Raw genomic sequence first — 26291 nt, 5'->3', positions numbered from 1 at the left:
ACAAATAAAATTTCAGGGAGTAAGTGATAAGTGAAACAAAGAAAGATGAAGAGGTTAGAAAAGATGGTGCTAGTTTATTGGGGGTAATCAAGGAAAGACTCTCTGAGAACTACCTGTGGGGGAGGAGTCACAGCAAGATCTTGCAGAGGAACAGCATGTGCAAAGGCCCTGGGGTGGGGATGAGTGTGGTGTGTTCCAGGAATAACCAAAAGACCAAGTGGCTGGAGCAGCTCAGCCAGGGAGAGAGGGGTAGCAGATGGGGTCAGACTTGACAGGACCAGGTCACAGAGGGCCACCTTTGCTGGCCATGGCAAGCGGTTTGGATTTTTTTCTGAGGGTGATAGAATGCTATCTTGAAGCAATAGCTTTCCTCTCACAGATAAAGAAACTGAGCTGCAGGGAGGTAGTGTGAACTTGCCCAAGAAGGAAGGTCTTATACAGTGGAACGGTCTGGAGCCAAACTTGATTTCTTCCTTCTTCACCACATGCCTTTCTCTAGTTAGCTTTGGAAAAATTAGGAGGGTGTGAGGAAAGAAACTGTGCAACAGGCTCATGACTTTCCCTTTCTCTGTGAGGGAGGACCGACAGTCTTCTGAGAGTGGGGGGCAGGGACGGGTCAGTGGGGCCGGCCGAGGACGGAAGGCTTGGCACAAGCTTCTTGCTGAGCAGACAGGAAATGGCCTAGCTTGGGAGTGAACGGGAGGACTGCTGGGCAGCTGAGGGCCCAGCAGCCATTGGAGATGGTGAATTTGTAGTGCAGTGGCTCAGCACAGATTTGATTTTCTCAAAAATAGGGATTGGAATAGCACGGTCAGGGGCAGCAGAGGGTGCTGGCGAAGATGTGGTTGAAATGATAGATACCCACGTGTGGCAAACATATATTTTGCTTTTCTTGGGGCTGGTCCGAGGTAAAGTTATTTTTTAGTTTCAGCAAAGGTGGTTACCGAAGTTACTAATTGATTGAGATCTAGGTTTTATACATTTGTAGGATCTCGCATACAGACAATATCACTACGTCACAGTTATGGGCTGAGCTGTAACCTCCCCAAATTTGTATGTTGAAGCCCCAACGCCTCTAGTACCTCAGAATGTGACTGTATTTGGAGTAAGGGCCTTAAAAGAGGAGATTAAGTTAAAATGAGGCCATTCGAGTGGGCCGTGATTCAATCTGACTTGTGTCTTTACAAGAAGAGCAGATCGGAACACATACAGAGACACCAGGGGCTCAGGCGCCCAGAGGGATGACCGTGTGAAGAGGCAGCAAGAGGGCGGCCTCCACTAGCCAAGGGGAGAGGCCTCAGAGGAAGCCAACCCTACTGGCACCTTGATCTTGAACTTCCAGCCTCCAGACCAACAAATTTCTTTTGTTTATGCCATCCAGTCTGTGGTCTTTTGAACAGCAGCTGTAGCAAACTAATGCAATCACGAATCAGAAAGTTTTCTCTTTGGTTCTGCCGTAACCTAACTTGGCTATAAGGACCTTGACCAAACCTACGTTTCCACGCTCGCCTCTCTCCCTTCCCTGATGCCTCTCACTCTCAGAGTTCCAGCCACTCTGACCTTCAGCTTCCTTTTTCACCCCCTCTGTTCCCAATGCTTAGAACACTCTTTCTCCAGATAACTCCTTATTCTTCGGGTTTCAGCTCAAATTCACCCTTGTTAGTAAAGCTTTCTGTGACCCTCACACCCCAGCTCACTGCCACCACCCCTCTACCTAGATCAATCCTTCTCCGATGTGTTGTCTGAGGTGGGTTCCTTGGGAAGCAGATCTTTTAATTTTTTTAATTTTATTTTTCTTAAATTGAAGTATAGTTGATTTACAATATCACATTAGTTTTGGATGTAAAGCACAGTGATTATGTAAAATATGATTCCTTTTCAGATTCTTTTCCCTTGTCGTTTATTAAAAAATAGTGAGGATAGTTCCCTTTGCTATACAGTAGGGGGAAGCAGATCTTGAGACAGAGAATTGTGTGCAGAAAGTTTATTGGGGAGCACCCATGGGATCAACACCCATGGAGGGGGTGGTGAAGGGTGTAGGAATGGGCAGGTGGAGGAGTTGAGTTTTGATTCATAACAGGGTCAACTCAATCCCAGGAGGAGCTATGGTGCAGGGATGCTTCTTCAGAGTTTCCACCTTGAGGCAGTAGGGCAGCGAGCGCCAGACGTTGGAGATGGGATGTTCCCAGGGAAGGGGCAGGATCTTTGTCAAGGTGGCTCTGAAAGGCAGAGGGCAATTCCTGGGGAAGGCTCAAGTGAGAGCTGTAGGCATCCAACACTCCTGGCAGTTGGAGCGATAAGTGTCTGAGACCTGAGGGGGTGTGGGGCGCCCCCCACAGCGCTCTTACGTCTCCTTCATGGGCCTTGGAAGATGCACGTTGGTGTTTGTGTGCCTGTGTTACTAATTTTGCCTTCCCCACTAGGTTTAGAACAGAGAGGGGTTCCTTGCCAATAGAAGCGACACTCAACTGGGCATAGAGGAAAGCGATATGATGGAGGCATATATGGAGGGAGGAGAATTAACCCCAGCAGAGGGAAGAGCAGGAATGTCAGGAAAATCTAGGAGGAAAAATCTGTGTGGCTGGAAAGACTTGACATCGGTTATTATTGTAGGAAAACAAGGGAATGGATGTGAGAGGAATGTTAGTTTGCTACCTGCTATGTGCCAGGCACCTTCCTATTTAATCCTTATAACAATCCTGGGACTAAGGATTGTTGAGGCTTGAAAAGGGTTGATGAGAGGTCGGACGTCTCTAAGAGCAAGGCTGAGCTGCTGGCTGCTAAGAGGCTCTGATCCTGGCATCAACTATGTGCATTTATCACAGAATGAATATGGCCAGCTTCTGGCTCCTTGGACTCCCCTTGTCTCTGCTCCAGGCTAGGCATGCTTCCTCTGCTCACACACTCTTTTGCCAACTGATTTAGTCAATTAGGTTTCTGCTTACTCAATTACCATCACCCCTCAGTCTTGTCTCCCTGTGACCATACTCGGGCTACTGTGATTGGCCTTCGGGGTCTTCCCAAACTCTTCAATCAGTTTGTGTCAACAGATGGCATATCTTATCCTTTGTGGATGTGACTAACCTAACTCTCAAAGGGCCTCCTTGTTTCCAGGTTCCACACTCATTCTCACGTGCTGCTGGCAGGTGTTATTGCTGCTTTGCAGATGAAAGGCTGAAGCTCAGAGAGGCTAAGTCGCTGGGCCAGGGTCATCTAGTCCGTAGAGCCAAGATTGGATGCCAGGTCATTTCTGGTTCCCAAGGCAGGGACTGAAGGGGTAGATAGATAAAGGGCAGGAGGGTCATGGGTCAGAGTCGCACGATCTCAGGTTCTATGGGGAGTTCTGAGCAGAGAATGTTTTGCTTGCTCTTAGGGTCTTGCAGGACTTGGTGGGAATGATTGCAGCCAGTTCAGCCAATAGCAACTGGAAGCTCTGAGCCATATCCATGATCTGCCAGCATGGAGCCTCTGCTCCAGGGGTCTCTCAGAGCTGAGCCTACTGTGGTGGCCCCGGCAGGGAGTTGACTAGCATTGCTGCCTGTGGTTGGGTAGGTTGAGTCTGGGGGATGAGAGGGACTGAAATCCAGCCCATGTACCACTCACCAACCTTTGTACCCTGGTTTGGCACTGCCATAGTCTAGAGGGAGGAACACCTTCTCCCTACCATACGTGGCATCATTTTGTAATTTGACCACCTGAAGGGGGAGTCTTCCTCTAATTCATATGAAAGTTCCCTAGAGCTTTTTAGTTGTGACTGTCCCTTGCTCCTTTGTATATGCCAGCTTACTTTCTGAGGTGTAAGTCCATACTCAGGCCCTTGACCAAGCCCCTGTAGAGGTCAACAGAATCTATTTGGGCATCTTTACTGACCCAGGAGAGTGCAGCAGTGAAGCCCAGAAGTCAGCTGAGAGGGTCATGTCCATCAGGGTGTAGGCTCTGCAGACCCTGCTTGTGTCCCCAGTTTTCTGGAAAGCCCTCTAGGCAACGAGCACAAGGTCAAACACTCTGTGCAGCAAGTCCCTGCAGGGGCCTTTGTTCCGGGAAGGGAATTACATTTCAATTTGATTTAATTCAATGAGAATGACACCAAATTGATCTGCTGGTAAAATGCCATTTGATGGGCAGATCTGCTCTTTCCATTCAATAGGAACCACCAGAAAAATTAGTCTTGCTTTTTCAGACAGAACTGAAAATTTTACCCATTTCCTTTGCCTTTTAAAAAGGGCTCAAATTCCCTGAAGGTGGAGAACATTTTCCTGATAGGTCTGTTGACCTGGGCAAAGAAATTAACCACCTTGCACCCAGGGAAGACAGTACATGTTCTGTATCAGTGTTATTTTTTGTTAATTAACCACCTTGCAGCAGACTTTTGTGTGATCTTGAGAGATTACTCAGATTCTTTGGGCCTCAGTTCTGCCATCTGTAAAAAGGGCATATAGCCTCCCTTGGTCCACCTCTGGGTGACTCCCTTCAGTATAACAATGGGAACAGTAATCATGGCACCATAATGACAATTATCCCAACAACCACAATCACTAACATTACTTTTGAACAGTTATTATGTATTAAGCAGTTACTATGTGTTGAAAACGTCTTATGTATTTTATTACATAATCCTTGTGATAATTCCATCAGGTAATCAGGTAGGTACAGTCAGTTCTGCTATTGTGCTTATTTTGAAAATTAGAATTTCTTTCACTGCCACTGATATATTAGGGACTGCTTTGTGTATGATGTTAACTCTTCATTTGCTTGTGAGATGATGTTGTGTGTGAGACACACTAGGTGAGCCCACCACTGCACCCACTTGAACTGAGCCAAATAGGAATAAGCAAAACTCACACATGCACACACCTCAAATGTCTAACAGCTTCCCCAGTTCACTGCATGTTATATGTGCTTGTTACTGAAATCAGCTCCGGCTGCTTACCTCTCAAAAGTCAATACTCAAGAGACAAGCACTGGTAGAAACAGAAAGTTTGCTTTAATCAGAAAGCCAGCAATCTGGGGAGAAGGTGGACTCATGTCCCAAAACCAACTCCGAAGATTCTGCTCAGCCATAGAAGTTTTTAAAGGGAAAAAGGGAAGTAATCTCAGTTAATCATTGAGATAGGGGGTCAGGTTCATAGTTATCTCGTATTGCGTGCAGGCTTGTAGACTCCTTGTGATCTTTCTTTAGATGCTATCTCATTCACGCAGTTTGCTCAAGAGATTACTGAAGAGGCAGCCGGTGAGAAGATCTGGTCATCTGTTAATTACTTATTCTTCATTTCTATTTCTTTGACCTAAGGAAAGAACCAACAAGTTAGACAAGGTATTATGTGATCAAAAGACTTGAAAAGTGTGCTTGGGCTGGAGATGAGTAGATCATGGAGATGCCTGATTTAAGGTTAGTTACAATATAGCTTTGCTAAAGTGACAAGACAAAAGGGGCCTCCTGCAGAGAACTCTTTCCTGCCAAAAACTGCTGCTTACATGTTATGAGCCATGTGTCTGGTGCTAGAACTTTCCTTCCCATTTCTGATGACCCTCCTCCTACCACTTCACAGTAACTCACAAGCTGTAACCCTTTTGACACCCACTTCCACAAACAAACCAAAGGTCCGTTTTCAAGGTGAAATGCCATGTTTTTGTAGTATTTATGTATGTCAACTACTTCGCGTGTGTAAAACTGGGCTAATGTTTTTATTAGGTTGCTTCTTAAAAAATGTGTCACTGATGAAGTTTTTGAGTGTTGTGCCCTAACTCCATTGTTCCCATTGGCTCTGTGGGTTATACAAAGTGTGTTGATTTATTTTATTTTAAATTAAAAAATTGTGATTAAAGTATGTATAACATGAAATTTACCATCTTAATCATTTTCAAGTGTACAGTTTATTGATATTAAGTACATTCACACTGTTGTGCTACCATTACCACCATCCATCCACAGAACCCTTTTCATCTTGCAAACAGAAACTCCGTACCCTTTAAACATTAGCTTTTGGGCTTCCCTGGTGGCGTGGTGGTTGAGAATCTGCCTGTCAATGCAGGGGACACGGGTTCGAGCCCTGGTCTGGGAAGATCCCACATGCCGCGGAGCAACTAGGCCCGTGAGCCACAACTACTGAGCCTGCGTGTCTGGAGCTTGGGCTCCACATCAAGAGAGGCCGCGACAGTGAGAGGCCCACACACTGCGATGAAGAGTGGGCCCCGCTCGCCGCAACTAGAGAAAGCCCACGCACAGAAACGAAGACCCAACACAGCCAAAAATAAATAAATAAATAAAATTAACAACAACAACAAAAGAAAACGTTAGCTTTCCACTCCCCCGGCCCCTGGCAACCACCGTTCTACTTTCTGTCTCTGTGAATTTGGTCACTCTAGGTATCCCATAGGAGTGGGATCATACAGTATTTGTCCTTTTGTGACTGGCTTATTTCACTTAGCATAATGTGCTCGAGGTTCATCCATGTTGTATGACACACATGTGTCACATGTGTCACAATGTCCTGCTTTCTAAAGGCTGAATGATATTCCATTGTATGTATATACCACACTTTGTTTATCCATAGTCTGGAGTGTTTTCAACACCAACAACCAATTCTCCCATTCTCTGGACACCAGCTGAGTATCCAACAGTTCAATTCGATTCTTAAGGGCTCTGTCCACAAACCTACCCCCAGCTTCAGACGTCAGTCACAAGTCCCAGGCCTCCCATAATTTTGACCGACTGGCTATAAACTGAAGCTTCCCATGACCCCCTCTTAAGGTTCGGTAATTTGCTAGAATGGCTTACATAACTCAAGAAGCTACTTTACTCACCCTTACTGGTTTATTATAAAGGGTACAACTCAGGAACAGCCAAATGGAAAAAGTGCATAGGGCAGGGTATAGGGGGTGGGGTCATGGAGCTTCCCTGCCCTCTCCAGGCACATCAGCATCTCAGCTCTTTTACGTGTTCACCAGCCTGGACGCTCAAAGTTCCAAACCTCTAATCGCTTGGTCTTTCTGGTGACCAGTCCCATCCTGAGGCTCTCTAGGGACCCTCTCCTAAGCTGCCTCATTAGCATAAACTCAGGTGTGATTGAAAGGGGCTTATTATGAATAATGGAAGATGCTCCTATCACTCAGGAAATTCCAAGGGTTTTAGGAGCTCTGTGCCAGGAACCAGGGACGAAAACCAAGCCTATTTTTATTACACCACACCTAGTATGGTAGTGCTTTCTAGGGATGCATGTTAACGTTACAGCAGAATTGACTGTACTGCTATATCTCCACTTTGCAAAGATGAGGCACAGAGAGGTTAGGTGACTTCCCCAAGCTTCCCAGATATAAATGGAAGATCCAGGACTTAAACCCAATGTTTGCTGATTCCACAACTTTTGCCTCAAATGCTGTGCTACCCTGCTTCCTTTTTTTTTTTTCCCAGGCATTGTCACCAATCCAGATGACGATGATGATGAGTCAGTTTGGTTATTAATTTCCTGTTGTTAACAGAAGCTATAGTGTCTGGAAAATCTGCTGCGCCATCTGGAATTTTTAATAAAAACTTGAGGGATTTCCAGGGGTTTTTGTGCGATGCAGATGCGTAATGCAAGGGAAAAATTGCTATTTAAAACCAGAAATGCCTACAGCCACTTTTACACTCCAGGTGGGGGTAAGAGTGCTGCCTGGCAGAAGGAAGGCTGCTATTTAAGAAAATACTGGAAATAAGCTTTTTTGATTATGTAACAGAAGGCTCACTTCTTACCTCGACTTCACATATTCTGGGAGGGGGAGGCTCTATCAGGGATTAAATTGCTCTACAAAATGAACTAGTAAGAGTCAGAGAACTGTCCACCGGTAGCTTATGAAGAAGGGAGTCTTGCAAGACTCAGGGAAAAGAGGAGATTAAAGAAAGTTCGTGGTAGGGAAATTAAATGTTCCCAAATAGGGCAGCAGCCTTGGCCCAGATGAGCAATGACTCGTGAGAAATTCCCTGTGTTGGGTTGAATGAGGAACTCTGAGATCATGACTATTCAGTTTTAAATGTTTCCAGTTGTGTACTACTTTGAAACTTCCCTCCCCTCAGTAAAATCAACTACGTGCAGCAGGCTCTGGGTAGTAATGCCTTAGAATTTTAAGGTAGAGGGTCTAGGTTCCCGAGAAGCAGAAGTGGTGGGAAACAGGACAGCAGGGATAGGAAGCTTGAGGTGGGAGTGATAGGGACAGAGTAAATGGACAAAGTAGGTAATTAAATAGTTAATCCCACTAAGGGATTGTAAATTAAAAAAAAAAGTGTGTGAGACCCCTGTAAGTTAACGATCACTCAAGAAAGTAGGTTTACTTAACCACAAAACCAAGCAGGCTTGCTTAGCGACAAAACTGTGCAACAGGAGCATGAGACATGCCCCCAAACAATAAAACAATGGAGGCATGAGACCCACATGCTGCCCAGTGAGCTCAGTAAGTTAGTGATTCCTAAGACATGCTCCTCTGGGCACACTAAAAACAAAAATATAAGGAAAGGATGACATTATACTGAAATCTGAGATGACTTACCATTTTTAGTATATGTTATCACCTTTTTGCTCATTTCCATTGCACCATGACAGTCCCAGCTTGACCATGTAGGGACAAGAAAACTCCCCCGCCTGACGTGGAGGAGGAGCTGATGGTGGAAGCGTGACATCCACGTAAGAATGAAAAAGAAGGTGGTCTTCTCCCCCTCCACACTTTTCCTTTGGCTATAAAACTGTAGACCACTAAGTTCTTGGGGTGCGACACCCTCTCGCCTGCCCGCTTGTAAGCCTCACAAGCATCCTATTCTAATAAATTACTTCTTATCTATTGAGTTGGCCTTTGTTTGGGATTTCTGTAAGATGTTATGGAAAAACCCAAATGAACTTTTTGGCCAGCCCAATATCACTTTGCCTCTCGCTGAATTCTTTCTGGGCTAAGACATAAAGAACTGGAGCTCCTCAGAGCCGCCCCCCATCCCTGCTGGCGAGATGCATTTCTGTGGTTTCAGGAGGATGTTGAGAATTGGGACGAGAGCAGGAGTTGGGAGCCAGAAGTGACCAGGAGAGTGGAAGCACTCCTGAATACAGTAAGAAATCTTGGGGAGAAGCCTGTTCTTCCCCAAGATGGCTGGGTTGGAGGATGAGGTGATTTCTCTGGATACTAGAGGAGAATGTTCCAGAAGACACCAGACATTACCTTCTGGGGAGCTGGTCCCAGGGAGCAGTCATGCATTCTCTCCTGTCTGGGCTGTATACCCCACTTCTGCACCTTAAGGGTATGAACTTCATAATAATCATCACAGCCATTCATGGTTCTATTTTGCACATCTTCAGGGTGCCCATTGCACAGGTAGGTGTCCTCCTTGAAATTGTTCTCTTAGATATGAAAAGTTAGTATGACCATTTCCGCATGTGGCAGTAAAGAGGTGTGAGGAAGGGACTGCTTTGTCTGATGTGCTCGAAGTCGTCATCTGGGATTGTGGCCAGTCTATACAGCTGCTCTTTTTTGAGTACTTAATATGTGCCCTGCCGTCCATGCATATTACCTCTTTAAATTCTCAAAACAACCCCACAAGTTTGGCTTTGTCCAGTTTTTATGGAGGAGGAAAAAGAGGCTTATCTCAAGGTCATGCAGCTAGGAAGTAGCAGAGCTGGAATGTGAACCAGGATTCATCTGTCTCTCAAACCTGTGCTTGGCTTGTGACCACAGTGGCTTCTACCTCTGTCCTTAGGAAAAACTGACGGGTCCTTAGGTCCGTCCATTGGCCTAGAAATTTCCTCTGCAAGGCCAGTAGTTCTTATACTTGAGCTGCATCACAGTCACCAGGAGGGTTTGTTAAAGCAGGGTGCTGGGCCGCATCCCCAGAGTCTCCAGGTGGAGTCAGAGAATTTGCATTTCTAACAAGTTCTTGGGTGACCAGAATAGCTGCTCTGAGGACTAGAGTCGAGAATCACTGTGCTGGGGTGATCTTCTAACTACCAGGTAACCTGGGCATTGGCTCCAAGTCCCGTGGTTGCACTCTGCTCTACTCCTGCAGCCCGTGATCCAGACTGCACAGGACTTGATTTGTCATCCTTTCAGACTGGGTTCTGGATGACTGTCCTGTCATCCTGGCCAGCTCCCTGGCCCTGTCCGGGCCTGGCTTGGTCTGTTTTCGGGGTTTTCCCTTCTTCCTTGTGGGAGCATCCACACTTCTTGGGCTGCACACCAGTACTTTATGGGCTGGAGGCGGAGGGAAGCACAGCCTGGGAGCTGAAGGGGGGACTCCTCTGCTCCCTCCATCTGAGAGCTGTTGTAGAGCTTGGGGGGTTTGGGGGCTGTGCTGACTCAGGGATTCAGATGGCCCCTGCAGTAGCTCAGTGACTCCCCCCACCGCCTTGCACAGACAGCTTTCACCTGGGAGACAGACAGGTTGGAATTCTAAGCAGAGAGAAAAACATCTTAATATATCAGGTGGCTTTTGGTAGTGGTTTAAAGGGCCCAAGAGACGGACTGTCAAATGCTGTCCCTGGGTCTTCAGACCAACATGCCTCTGCTCCTGATGCCTGTGTCTTGTCTCTACAGCTGGAAGGGGAGCAGAATCGTGTGGTGTGTGAGTGTGTGCGTATGTGCACAAGTGGGGAGAGCTGCCTTAGATAAAGGAGGAATTTAAGGAGCAGGTGTAGAGCTCCTGCCTGGTGTAAGGCTCTGTGGAGTAGGGGTGGGGTCAGGCACACAGGGCTCTGGGGTTGGAGGGACTGTCACACCAATGTCATGAGGTGGGGACTGTCATTATCCTCTGTTTTACAGAATCAGAAGCGCAGAGAGGTTAAGTCACTTGCTTGAAGTTACTCAGTGAATAAGTGGCGTGGATGAGATTTGGAAAGACACATCACCAAAGAAGGTATATGGAAAGCAAATAAGCACATGAAAAGATGCTCAACATTATTAGTCACCAGGGAAATGTAAATTAAAGCCACAATGAGATGCCACTGCATACCCACTAGAATGGCTAATCTGAAAAAAACCTGACCATATCAACTGTTGGCAAAGATACGGAGGCACTGGAACTCTCATACACTGCTGGTGGGAAAGTAGAATGGTGCAACCACTTTGGAAAACAATTAGGCAGTTTCTTTAAAAGTTAAAGGTACACCTATCGTAGGATCTGCCATTCTTGTCCTAGATATTTATCCAAGAGGAAAGAAAGCATATATCCACATAGAGACCTGGACGTGAATGTTCCCAGAAGCTTCATTTGTAATGGCCCCAAACTGGAAACAACCTAAATGTCATTCAACAGGTGAATTGATAAACAGTGGCAAGTGCATACAATGGAATAATACAAAGCAGTAAAAAGGAATGAACTATTGATATTGCAAAAATGTGGATATGTCTCAAAATAATAATGCAGAGTGAAAGAAGCCAAAAGTAAAAGAATGCGTACTGTATGGTTCTATTTATATAAAATTCAGGAAAACACAAGCTAATCTGTAATGACAGGAAACGGATCAGTGGTTGCCTGGAGATGGGGTAATGGGGAATGGGGAGGGCCTGGAGTGGGGATTGAAAGGGCACAAGGAAATGTTTGGTGGGGGAGATGGAGATGTTCATTATCGTGATTGTGGTGATGGTTTCAAGGGTGTATACATAGGTCGAAACTTATCGAATGGTGTACTTTAAACACGTACAGTTTATTGTGTAGCAGTTATGCCTCAATAAAGCTGTTAATTAAAAAGAAAAACAGGGGGCTTCCCTGATGGCTCAGTGATTGAGAGTCCACCTGCCGATGCAGGGGACACGGGTTCGTGCCCCCGTCCGGGAAGATCCCACATGTCGCGGTGCGGCTAGGCCCGTGAGCCATGGCCGCTGAGCCTGCGCGTCCGGAGACTGTGCTCCGCGACGGGAGAGGCCACAGCAGTGAGAGGCCCGCATACCGCAAAAAAAAAAAAAAAAAAAGAAAAACAGGGACTTCCCTGGCGGTCAAGAGGTTAAGACTCCACGCTTCCACTGCAGGGGGCACGGGTACGATCCCTGGTCGGGGAACTAAGATCCCACAAGCTGTGTGGCACAGCACCCACCCCCCCCCAAAAAACCAATTAAAACAAACAAAAAAATAAATAAAAACACCCCAAACCAACCCAGGCAGCAGTCTGTTTCTAGAGCTGCTTCACACTTGTTTATCCATTGTTCTATTTGCAGCTGTCCATTACAGAGCAGGGCTGGCTCTGTGTCTGTTCCTGGGTAGATAATAACAGCAGCCTATTCTGTGATGGTCACTTTACATCATGCAATCCTCCCATTCGCCAGGCAGGACCTATCTGATGATGCCCATTTAGTGGATGTGGAGAAGTTAATGACATACTCAAGGTCCCATGGGTGAGACATGGGAGGAGGGAGGAGTCACATGCTTCACCAATTACACACCCACCCCCTCAAGAAGGGAGACAAAGCGGGCAGCAAGCCCAGTGGCTTCCACAGCCTTTGGTCAGCGTCCAAGAGCAGGCTAGCCAGGCCTGTAGACTTCTCCTCTGAAGGAGTTAAACCAGATCTCTAAATGTCCTTCCAGTTTTGGTATCCAATGAGTCTGTGAGGTGAAAAAACTTCCATTCCTTAAAGGGCCAGCCACTACACAGGCTCCTTTGCCTGACTCCTATTTAAAAAGAGATAGACTTGGTCCTACCATTTACCCAGCCTGTGACCTTGAGCAGTTCACCTCTCTGGGGCTCAATTTTCTCATCTGTAGGATGACAACAATTAAACCTGATGTCTAGGGTTTTAAAAAAGGATTCAGTAAGTTAGGGGATAGAAAATGCTTTGGACACTGACGGACCCTAAAAAAAGTTTGATTGTTTGTCTCGGTGTTTCATAGCTTACCACCTGCCCCAAATGGGATATATATTTTTAAAAAAATTGTGATAAAATGTACATAACACAGAATTTACCATTTTAATCCTCAGTAAGTGTCATTGAATAAATTCACGATGTTGTACAACCATCACCACTATACAGTCCAGAACTTTTCAATCACACCAAACAGAAACTCTGTATCCATTAAACACTAGCTCCTTATTCCCCCCTTGCCCCACTCCCAGCCTCTCTGTTGGGAAAGTAACTGCTCTTCTATTTTCTGACTCTATGGATTTTCCTATTCTAGGTACCACATATAAGTGGAATCATATGATACCCAAGTGGGATCTTTCACCCCACTTGAACTTCCACTTTTTGTTTGTTTTTGTGGCAAGAGTGGGAGGAGATAGGACTTTGGACACTGCATTATAGATAGTGGAGTCCACTGTTTCCAGAGCAGAAGATGGGATGGGGAGGTCCTCTACTGGGACAGGCCCAGGGGCTCTCCGTGAGACTGGAGTTGGCATCTGCTCCTGGCCAACAACTGTGTCGTTGTATATGGCTGTTCATGTGTATCCTGTTGACCTGGATCTGAGGTTTCCAAATCGTATTCAGCAGATGCCTCAGGAGTTCTGCAAATGATTGATTTGGATGTCATTTAATTGTTTTAAAAATGGCTATAAACATACCCACTTAAACGTATCTCAAATAAACATGCTGATTGAGCAGACCATGCAGATCTTAGAATGGAAGGGGTCCTGACATCTCTGTTTAATTAAAGATAATCCTAAGATTACAAGAAAGCTGTTGGGAAACGTCTACCATTCGTGATAACTTCTCTGTGTGATTAGAGGTTTCCTATCAAGTACGGAAATTTATTGGCCACTGAGGTGGATGACTGTGGCATCTTGTATTTTATAAAGAAGTCTCCAATAGAATCTCCCATTCCACATGTTCTTGTTATAATGTGACTGTTATGGATTGGATTGGGTCCCTCCAAATTCATATGTTGAAGTCCTATCCACCAGCACCTCAGAATGTGACCTTATTTGGAAATAAGGTCATTGCAGATATAATTAGTTAAAATGAGGTCAGACTGAAGTACGGTGGGTGCCTTATCCAATATGACTGGTGTCCTTATAAAAGGAGAAATTTGGACACAGGTGGAGAACACCATGTGAAGCTGAAGGTAGAGATCCAGGTGATGCTTCTACAAGCTGAAGAATGCCAAAGATTGTCGGTAAACCATCAGATGCTAGGAGAGGAGCATGGAACAGATTCTCCCTCAGAGCCCTCAGAAGGCATGGACCATGCCGACTCCTTGATTTTGGACTTCCAGCCTCCAGAACTGTGAGACAATGCATTTCTGTTGTTTGAGCCACCCAGTCCATTTTATTTTGTTATGGAAGCCCTAGCAAACTAATACAGTGACCTGTACACCACTCTCCTTTAGAGGTGAGGTCTATGTCCCCTCTCCTAGAAATTGGATGGCTTTTTTGATCGTTGGACTAGTAGAGTACAACAGAAGTGAAGCCCTGTTACTTCTGAGGCCAGGCCATAAAAGGTGATGAAGCTTCTGCCTGGCTTGTTGGGATACTTTCTTTTGAAGCCTTCAGTCACCATGCAAGCAGTCTGGGTACAAAGTCTCCTGTGGTTTTGGGGTGTAGAGGAGGCAAGTGGATCTCTATAGATGGGGGTGGGATTTGCAGGAGCAAGGAAGCATCCTGGGGCTGGTGGTAACACGGGGGACCCCAAAAGGCAAGAATGGGCTCTTGCTCTTTGAAAGCTTCCTTGAATCCACTGACAAATTAATTAGACACAACACCATGTCCAGACACAACTTCTGGAAAGGCACCTGCAGTTAGGTGACTGGTTCTGTTTCTCTACTAGAAAACCAGATAATTATGAGACAATCCAAACTGAAGATGGGTCAGAGGATGGGAGGCCCCTTCTCAAAGGGAGGCATATTCTGAGAGCCATCCCCAGGCTGTGTCCCCAGACACCTCCTCTGCTCCCCTACATTTCCCTTGTTAGCAGCACCTTCATTGAACTGTCATCATTTACCCTTAGGATGGTTTTTTGCTGAGTCCCTCATTGGTGCCAACCACTTTCCCTGCCTTATCTCGTGCAATCCTTGCAATGGCTCTGCCGAAGGGCTTTATTGTTTTCCTACTCTGTTAATCGATCCCTACATCTCAGTAGGGATCAATTAACCAAATTAATTCTATAAGCAAATCTCAGTAGCACCATGAACGTTTCAGGCAGAAGAACAGGCTTTCACTACCTCGGAGGAAGGCCAGCTCCTTTAAGGAAGAAGTAACTGCCTTTAAGTGGGCTGTAAAATGGTGAAATCTGCTGAGCTCTGGAATAGAAATTTCTTTCAATGTAGATTAGGCCTTGATTCAGGGGGATGGCAGGAGACTGGTACCTGTGGTTCCCTTGGCAACCGCCTTCTGATTGGAAGGAGCCAGAGAGCAGAGATGGGAGCCGCTGGGAAGGCCTGTGTGACTCACCCATAAGTAGGCAGGAAACAGTTAATAAACAGCCACCCAGTGAAGCTATGGGGTGGGTAGGTGGGGGGGGGGCAGCGTTTTTTTCTTTCTTTTTATCAAACTGCCAAGGTCTTGGAAGGGACTACTGATTCCAGGGAAATAGCATAGAATGGCTGGCTTCTGAGAAGCCCCTTGGTTAGAGAGAAAGCTGTTCTCTTTCCACTGAAAGCTTAGAAGTCTTCCAAGTCCTCCCCTTCTGCAGCACAAAGAGTGAAGAAGTCAGACAAACGTATCCTCAAGAGTTTCCAGACAGCCGCACAGATGTAAGCACAGAATTCTGAGCAGAGGCATAGCCCTGGTATTTACATGAATGCCTTTCAGCGGCAGGGAGAACGAAAGGAGAGAGAGCTACAGAAACACTAGGGGTGAAGACTTCATCTGGAAGTCTACCCTTTGATCAGGTGTTGCTAGACAGCCTGAGAATTTGTATCAGCCCTGATTCGAGGCTGTCCAGTCTGAGTAATAGGGATCATCACGAAAGCTTATATAATGCATCCTTGGCACCAGGCTCCTTTCTAAGGGCTTCATGTCCATTTGCTTATTTTAATCCACACAACAATTATATGGGGTGAGTTCTATCGTTATCCCCTTTTATGAGTGGAGACATTGAGGCACAGAGGAAACTGGACCACAGGCACAAAGCTGGTAGCCGGAGTCGGGAGGCAGACCCAGTCTGTTTCAGTGTGGACCAGCATGGGATGCAGAGGAGGATCAGCTGGAGAACCAGGGCCTGGAGCAACGGAGAAAGATACTGGACAGCACTAGCCAGAGACATCTAAGTCACGTCTCAGCCTGAACATAGATGCGTTTTATCCCAGCAGACCCCAGCACCCAGAGGGGTCCCTCCTCAGCATGGCTCCTGGCCCATTTCTAAACAAGATGAATGCTTTTAAAACCCAGATTATGGCGCTCACCTTTGTGAAAACATCCCTTGCCTATAGGATAAAGTATAGACTCCTTGGCCTGTCATATGAAGCTTCCCTATCAGACCCCGTTCTACCCACATCACTGCTTGCTGCCTTCCTGTTATTCAAAACCCTAAATTTCTTGTCTCCCCTGTCCCCTGGCCGAGTCAAGCATGGCTCACCCCATCTCCCTGTGGCTGTCCCTCCCAGATGAAACCACCACTGTGGTGAGTTGTCTTCAAAAAGAAGGACATCTCCTCCGTGGGACCATTGGATCATCACAGATAAAACCAAACACCAGAGCGTAAAGTAAAGCTGTAATAACCATACACTTCAACAATAATTTTAAAATGAGAAAACAAGCGCTGAGTTCTAGAAAATGAGCACATGTGCATTAATTATACAACAGACCCTCATGTCCTATAAAGCATGCGTGAAGCAAAAAACTCACTATACCATAAATTGGATATAAAATGGATATGCAGGGAGGAAGAATTGTGCCAAGGAAAGTCATCCCACCTCTGCCACTACTGGCTGGGTGACTTTGGGCAAATAAACCTCTCAAGCCTCAGTTTCCTTGATGGTAAAAAGGTAATAAAAATGGCCTCCAGGCCATGGTGGTGTCATGAGAATTAAATGAGACACACGTAAGTCTCCAATCAGAGTCCTTTGCCTTGCCCTTCCTGACCAGTAGGAGATATTAAGTAACAATTAATAGCAACTTTCTCTACCTTCAGAGTGATTTTTATAAGTTCTCTAGATGAGAAGCTGGATCTGAGGTCATCTTTCCCTGTGTGACATTCAGACTCTTTCTATGTACTTAGAGATACTTACAATCTTTCTAGGTGCTTGGACTGAGGATTCTCCAGGTGTGGTCCTTGGCCCATACAGGGCCTCCTGACAGGCTGCAGACTGATCTAAAAATCTAAGTTCCTGTTTTTTTGTTTTGTTTTGTTTTTGCCTTTTTAAAAAGAGACAAACGCTGTGCAAAAATCTACTGACTCTCGTTTTTGTATAACACTAGGGGTTACTTACTGGGTTGTTAAAGATTACAGAAAATCATTATTTCTGAGGAAAAAAAACTTCATTTATTTATTGTAAAAAACCCCAACCAACCAACCAACCTCCTCCCGACCCTCCCACCCCGCCCCCAAAAACCCTGAGTAAGTAATGGAGCCCTATAACCTTCTTTGTCTTTTTACTTAAAATTAAAAAGAAAAAAACAACTTTATTGAGATATAATTCACATACCACAGAATTCACCCACTTAAAGTGTACAGTTCAACAGGGTTCAGTATATTCACACATATCAAAAATCATGATTTTGTTTCTGTCCAATTTTTTGATATCACAGAGCTCCCCAAACTTCCTTCCCTATCTGGAAAGTGGGAACAGGTCAGGAGGTAAGCCATGGGTTTTTGCCTTAGCTGAGTAAGGATGATGAGATAGTTTGAGACCATCCTGGCTTGGAGCTGTTTGGAAAAGTAGCCTGCATTCCCGACTTTAGCCACTAGGCGTCAGGCTCAAGGATTGGCAAAGTCTCCTCCCTTGGGGACCTCTGCTATGTGCCTGGCCCTATACTGATGCTGTGCAGGTAAATGCAATGGACAGAAAAGTAGAAGTAAAAATCAGGCCTCATGAAATGATTAGAGCTTTGAAATTTCCAATATCTATTTGGCCTGGGCTTGGAAAATTGCTTCTCATTGGCTTGGGCATTAGGCAAAAATTAGAATCAGTTTTTTGTCCTTCCTTTCACTCTTTATTCCTTCATTTCAGCATTTTTGAGGGCTTCTATGGTCAGGAACCATGCTGGAAGTGGAGAATACAGAGATGAACAAGGCAGAGCAGGTCCTTTCCCTTGAGGAGCTCATACTATAGCGAGGAGGGGGATTATAAATAGATCAGCACATCACAGATGACAAATACCATGCAAGTGGGGAGGACAGGGTGTGGTGAGGGTCAGGGGAGAGGTTACAGTGTAAACATAACAACAAAAACAGCAATACCAATGCTCCTGGCTTGGGTGCGTGGGGAGAATTTCCATATTACAAATGCTTTCAGAGACAGGTTTATTTATTATTTAAATCATATTGATTGAGCCCTGTGCTAGGTAATGAGGGTCCAACAGTGAAAAATTAACGTAGAAGCTATCATTTTTACTTGCATATCCCAGACACTGTGCTTGGCTTTTTACATACATGATCACATTCAGTCTTCCAATAAGTCCTACAAGGAAGGAACTATTAGGCTCATTTTTCAGATAAGAAACCTGAGGTACAGAAAGACTTACTAACTTCCCAAGAATTGAAAAAATGAGTAAATAGTGAGAGCAAGTAGTGAGGTAAGATTCAGACTCAGATGGTGTGACTCTAAAGCGAGAACTTGAACTAGGTCTGACCCACTCAAGGGCTCACACATCTAATCACTGTGTACTCTGCCTTAGAGAGCTTTTAATGTCGTGAACACCACGACAACATTTTATCCTCTTCCAAACCATGTGGAGTAGGAAGAAACAAGTGTTCATACTGTCATTTTACATATAAGAACACTGACGATCAATTAGAGAAAGGATAATCTTTCCAACAAATGGTGTTGGAACAATTGATCATCATACGTAAAAAAAAGAGAGAGAAAAACAAAAAAACTTCAATCCATATCTCACACCATATAAAACATTTACTCAAGATTGATCATTGAAGTGAAAATAAAATATCAAACTATGGAATTTCTAGGAGAAAACAGGAGAGAAGTTTTCTGATTTTAGATTAGGCAAAGATGTCTAGATAAGACACCAAATGCACATCTATAAAAGAACATATTGATACATTGGACTTCATCAAAATTAAAGATGTCTGCTCTGCAAAAGACACTGTTAAGTGAATGAAAAGACAAGTCATAAACTGGGAGAAAGTATTTGCACAGCATATATCTGATAAAGAGCTTGTGTCCAGAATATATAAAGAACTCTTAAAATTCAATAATAAAACAAAGAGCCCAATTAAAAATAGGCAAAAGATTTAAACAGACACTTCACCAGAGAATATACATCGAAGGCAAATAAGCATGTGAAAAGTGCACAACATCATTAATCATTAGGAAAATGTAAATTAAAACCACAATGAGACACCACTCCACACCTACTAGAATGGCTAAAATTAAGAAGACCCACCGTACCGAGTGTGGCAAGGATATAAAGGAACTGGAACTCATACACTTCTGGTGACAATGCAAAATGGTAAACCACTTTGGAAAACAGTTTGGTCATTTCTTAAAAAGTTAAACATGCATCTACCATATGATTTTGCATTTCATTCCTAAGTATTTAACCAAAAGAAAAGAAAGTATATGTTCATACAAATATTTGTCCATGAATGTTCATACTGGCTAACAGCTTTTGTTTTGAAACGATAGTCCAAAACTAGAAAACTCAAGTGTCCATCAACTAGTGAGGCAATAATAAATGGTGGTAAATCCATACAATGGAAAATATTAAGCAATAAAAAGGAATGAACTACACATACTATGTGGATGAATCTCAAAAATAATTTTGTTAAATGAAAGAAGCCAAACAAAAAATATCTACCATATGATTTCACTTTTACAAATTTCTTGAAAATGCAAACTTATCAATGGGGACAGAAAGCAGACCAATGGTTTCCTGGGAATTGGGGGGGTGGGTGGAGAAGAGAGGGAGGGATTCCAAAGAAATTTTGAGGAGTAATGATTATGTTCACCATCTCGGTTTTGATGATAGTTTTATGAGTGTATATACAGGTCAAAACTTACCAAAATGTACATTTTAAATATCTTCAGTTTATTGAATGTCAGTTAGACCTCAACAAAATTGCTAAAAAACTTAATAGCAGGAAAACAAATAATGTAATAAAAAATAGACAAAGATTTGAACGGACATCTCACTGTAGAAGCTATATGAATGAAGTATAAACACAAGAAAAGATGTTTAAAATTATCAGCCATTATGGAAATACAAATTAAAACCAAAATGATTACACACCTATTAGAATGGCTAAAACAAAAACAAAAATAAAACAAAACACCAAACCTGACACCAAATGTTGGTGAGTATGTAGAGTAGCTGGACCTCTCATACATTGTTGGTAGGAATCAAAATGGTACAGCCAACCCTGGAAATCAGTTTACATTTTATTGTAAGTTTAAACATGCACTTACCGTGTGATCCAGCTATCCTATTCCTGGGTATTTAGGGAAATGAACACTTATGTTCACCCCCAAATCTGTCCACAAATGGCAGCTCTATTCATAACCATCAAAAGAATGGTAACAACCCCAAAGTCCTTTAATGTGTGAATGGATAAAAAGACGATATTACATTCATACAATAGAATACTACTCAGCAATAAAGATGAATGAACTATTGACTCATGCAATAGTATGGATGAATCTCAAAGGCATTGTGCTGAGTGAAAGAGACCATTTTCAAACAGTTATATACTGTATGATTCTATTTATGTGACATCCTGGACAACAGGATGTACAGTGAGTGGATCAGTGGTTACCAATGGTAGGGGGAGAGTTTGGCTACAAAGAGGCAGCATGAGAGCATCTTCTGGGGAGATGAAACTGTTTTGTATCCTGATTGTGGTGGTAGTTACACATATCTACACATGTTAAAGCTCGTAGACCTGTACACCAAAAAGAAAGTCAATTTTACCTCATTTAAATTGAAAAAAATATGTATGGGATGCAGCTAAAGTGTACTCAGCAGGAAATTTTTACCTGTAAGTGCTCTTATTAGAAAAGATGAAAGGCTGAGGATTAATAAGCTAGAACAGGGCTTCTCAGCCTCATCAGTGTTGACATTTTGGACTGCAAATTCTCTGTTGTTGGGGGCTGTTCTGTGCATTGTGGGATGTTTAGCAGCATCCCTGGCTGCTACCCAGTAGATGTCAATATCATTTTCTCCTCAGTTGTGACAACAAATAGTGTCTCCAAATATGGCTAAATGTTCCCTATGGGGCAAAATTGCGCCAGTTTGGGAACCCCCAAACTAAATATCTGACTTAAGAATTTAAAAATGAATAATATAAAAATGATCCAAAAATTAGGAGGTAGGAAATATTAAAAACAAGAGCAAACATTTATGAAATGGAAATCAAACCTACAGTAGAAAGATCCAACTCAAAAAAAGGTTGGTTTTTTTCTTTTTTTGAGAAAAGTAATAAAATTGAAAAATCTCTGGTGAGATTGATCAAGAAAAAAAGAAAGAAAGATAATACAAGGAGTTAAAAAAGGGAACATATTTATAGATGTTGCAGAGATCTAAAAGATAAAAAGGTATAGTGAAGAACTTTGTGCTAATTCTTTGGAAAACTCAGATGAAATGAAAAAAAAATTTCAAGAAATATAAACTACAAAAACTGACTCAAGAAGAAATATAAAACTTGATCAGTCCTATAATTATTAAATAAATTGAATTATTAGTTTAAAAATGTACCCTAAAAGAAAAACAGACCCTCCCAAATGATTTTACTCAGGAGTTCTGCCACCAGATATCTATTGGAATAGATATTTCCAATCTTACACAAACTATCCCTAGTGCAGAAAAAGAGGAAACGTACCACAATCCATTTTATAAGGCCAGCACAGTCTTGATAGTACATCCTGTCAAGGACAGTATGAGAAATTAAAAGTATAAGCTAATCTCACCCAAGAACACAGATACAGAGTTTTAAACCAAATATTGGTAAACAAATTTTGCCAGGTATTCAACTATGCCATGACCTAGTTTACTCAAGGTATGTAAGACTGGGTAAACATTAAAGCCTAAAAAATTAAAGTGATTTCCTACTTTAACGAAATAAAGAAGAGAAGTAATATTTTAATAGATGTGACAATTTAATAAAATTCAACAGCCATTTATGATTTAAAAAAAAAGTTTCTGCAAAGCAAAACTAGAATGAAATGTCCTCACCTGATAGAGAGAACCTACAAAAAACCTACACCAAATATCATATTTAAAAGTGAAGCATTGAAAGCATTCCCTTTAAGATGAGAAATAAGATGAGGGTGCCTGCTATTTCCACATCTCTTCAACAGCACACCAAAGGCCCTAGCCAATGAAATAAGACAAAGATTAAAAAAAAACGAAATAATAATTGTGAAGAAAAATCATACTGTTATTATTTTGAGATGATCTGATTATAAACATAGAAATCTCCAAAGAATGTGCAGATACATTAATAGAATTAATAAAAGCTTATCAAGTTTGCTATATATAAAGCTAGTACAAAAAGTTAATTGCATTTTCTACATCAACAATGAACAGTAAAAACTGCACTTAAATAAAGATACCATTTATAATGGTATAATACTTCCAATAATACTTCCAATAAAATGAAATACCTGGGAATAAATCTAAAAAATACATGCAGGAACTTTATGCAGAAAATTAGAAAACTATTGAAAGACATTTAAAAATGATTAAGTACACAGACCTACTAGAGAATGGACTTGAGGATATGGAGAGGGGGAAGGGTAAGCTGTGACAAAGTGAGAGAGTGGCATGGACATATATACACTACCAAACGTAAAATAGATAGCTAGTGATGATAGATAGATATCATTATAACACTCTAGTAATGAAGACCGAGTGACCTTGGTTTAAGAGTAGACAGACCAATGGAAATGAAAAGACTCTCATATCAGCCTTTACACATTCTGAAGTGATCTTGTTTGCTGATTAGAATGTCAGCTCCCTGAGGTCTGGGACGTTTGTTGACTCATTCACCCCAGCGCCTAGACATGGACTGGCAGTCTGAAAGGATATTTGTGGACAGGAATTCAGGGTTTAAAAAAAAAGGCCAATTGGAAGATGACTGCCTAAGATAGTTAGAGGCAATGACTTGTCCTTTGAAGGCATCATGGTAAACAGGGGTTAACTTGATTTTAAAATCACTGAAGACTTCTGACTGAAAGGAGAGTTATGTAGAACAACAAGGGGCCTGTCTTTGCGGGACACGGGTAACAGCACAGAACAAGTTTAAAAGAGCCAAACAAATTAAGCTAAAGAGAGAATAAGTTTAAATTGGGTCATTTTCCCTGGAGATTATTGCAATTTTAAGGCTAATGCTGCTCCTCAGAATGTTAGCTTTACTTGGTCACCATGGATGTGACAGTGTGTGGGCCCATCGTTAATCAGGATAAGGAATTACAGATCTGGGTGCTATTACCCTAGGCTTGTTTGTAAAATGGATTTCTTTGCGGGAAGCACTGACCTGTGACCACGCGATGTTTGGATTATGCTTCAGAGCAGGGGACGACTTGGCAAAGGCCCTTGTGGTTTATAACCGATTTTATTGTCTACAATTGAATTTTGAATTTTGAGGTCCAATCAGTTTGAATTCTTTCCAAGTATAATTTTGTTACCCATGCGATGGCTTGAATTTAAGTTTCATGAGAGTAAGTTTGCATGCGGTTTGGGTTTTAAAAATTAAGTCTTATTGGAAACATTTTATTATTCTGAAATGTATTTGTTTTGGTGATAGCAATCATAAGGGTAGAACTGCTTGCTCACAAATGGGGTTGTTACTGGATTTCCTTGTGCCTGGATTGATGGATGACGGAGAAGACACACCTGTAGCATAAGGCTCTTTTTGGGTGGTCATTTTGGGTACAGTTGTCACGGAATCCAAAACTATGAGACGCAGAAGTAGAGAATTTAGTTCATGTCCCTGAGTGTAATTGATTTCAATACATTCAGTCAGAATGTGTGCTTATGGGGAATTAAAGGATCAGCAATTTACAAATGCTGCCATTATAATAGGATCTGAAAAAGAAATGATAGAACCTGCTGAGTGATGTGAGGCGATGGGGAATGTATCTTTTGACAGGAACCTAAATGCCTAGGGCTTTCTGTAACGTGAAATGCGGTGGGTGTGCTGGGCTGCGTAGAAAGCTACCAGTTCCAGGATCAAAATTATAAAAATAATTGTAATAACTGCCACTTATTAAGAATTAACTGTGTGTCAACAATTGACTAAGAATTTATCTGCATTATTTCATTTAATCTCCTAAGAATCCTATGTGGCAGGTCACACCGGGTTGTCTGTTGTCTATGTGGCGTCATGGCCACCTGTCATCAGGTGTTTCTTGCATTGCAGAGGAGAAACTGGGACCTACATTTCCCAGAATGCCCTTCCTCATATGGTTCCTGGTTTGAGTTGGCCAAGAAAGATGCTCGTGGGAGATTTGGAAAGTGGAGAAGAAAGTCAGGCAAATACATAGACATGAGTTTTGAAGCACCTTCCAGATGAGCTTCCGAGATTCACCTGTTTCCCTCCTGCAGCCTGAGAAGGTCAGCAGGTGCTTCCCAAGGAAAAAATACCTGCTGTAGTGATGTAGCTGAGGTCTTCAATGTACTTTTCCCAACGGTTGCTTTCCCAGCCCTTCCAACAGCTGTGGAAGCTTCTAATTCCCTTCATTAAAGCCCTTTCTATCAATACATGGAATATATCGAGTGGCTTCTGTGTTTTTGATTGGACACTGACTAATACATAGGTGTTTTTCTTATTTCTGTTTGTCAGATGAGTAAACTGAGGTTTAGAGAAGTGAATTGCCCAAGTGCACACAGAAAAAGGCAGAGTGGAATTTAAACCCGCGTCTGCCTGATGCAGGATTTCCATCGCCAGATTCCACTATTTCTGAACATAACCTGGAGATCCAGGCACTTGAACTTTACTCATGACCTCATACATGCAAAGCTGGCTCTCTCCCAGAACTCTAGCCCTGGGGTTAACTATCAGCGTGGGCGTCCCTCTTAGAGGCAGAGCCTGCCAGTTTGCTGATCCACTTAAACTGCATGGGCACCAGCCAGCTCTGATTACTCTTTCTTGTTGGAGACATAGGCAACTTCCGGGGGTTCCTTAACTTGTGGGTGAAAATGAGGGATGTATTTTCCCACCCTGCCTTGCTCATACTGATTGCCATTATAGAGGGCAGATTTTTGCACTGATGATTTTAGGGATATCTAAAATTGTTCATCATAAATGTCCACTTAAAGGTCACATAACAGGATATTAACATTGGTTACATCAGAGGAGAGGTAGTGGAGTGGGGACTGGGAAAGCTGTAATTTATAACCTTTCTATTGTACATTTCAATTGTTACAACAAGTCTATATTCCTCTTACAATTTGAAAAATATTTCGCAAAAAACCTGAAAATAAAATATAGGTTCACTTTGATACAATGGCATGTGGCATGATGTATGTAGGTGTGACACTAAGTTGACAACAGACATCTATAATGTCACATAGTGTGTTTTAAGTGATGGCTCAGGACATTTTGTATATGATGGCAAGTAGAAGAGCAATGGTTCTCAAAGTTTTGTTTAATTACATGGTGGATGCTATGTTTGAAATGCCTGTTAGATACCCAAGTGGAGATGGGAATATGCAGTTGTATGTATGGGTCTGAAGTTCAGAGAAGAGGGCCTGCCTGGTGATATACATACAAGAACCATCAGCATATGAATAGTATTTAAAGCCTTGGGACTACGTGAGATGTTTCAGTCAGCTTTCATTAGGTTATGCTGCTGTAACAAACAGTCCCTAAATTTTCAGTAGTTCATAAAGAACACGTGTTTATGTTCCCATCTCGTTACCTATTACCTGCAGGTCAGATGCAATGTCTCTGCTCTGTTTTGCTCTGTATGTCTTCTTCATTCTGGCAGCTGGGCTGAAGGAGCAGCCTCCATCTAGGACTCGTGGTCCTTAGGGAGGAGGAAAAGAGCAAAAGCAGGCAATGTGATAGCACTAGAAGCTCTGTTCAGGTGTGGCGCGTGTCACTAATTGGTTTCATCAGAACAAAGGATCGAATACTATGTGCGTGCCCCTTTCCCTCCAACATTCACATTTTCACCCTCCTATACCATGTCCTCCAATACATAGAGCGTCTGTCTGTGCCCTTAGATAAGTGGCTGAGATACATGATGTATGAACTGTCCGTGATGACTTTGGAGTGGAGCATGTGTTCCTCCTCCG

Source organism: Stenella coeruleoalba (assembly GCF_951394435.1).
Source record: "Stenella coeruleoalba genome assembly, chromosome: 1".
NCBI lineage: Eukaryota > Metazoa > Chordata > Mammalia > Artiodactyla > Delphinidae > Stenella > Stenella coeruleoalba.
The sequence above is the reverse complement of the archived record's forward strand: the minus strand, read 5'-3'. Positions refer to the sequence as shown.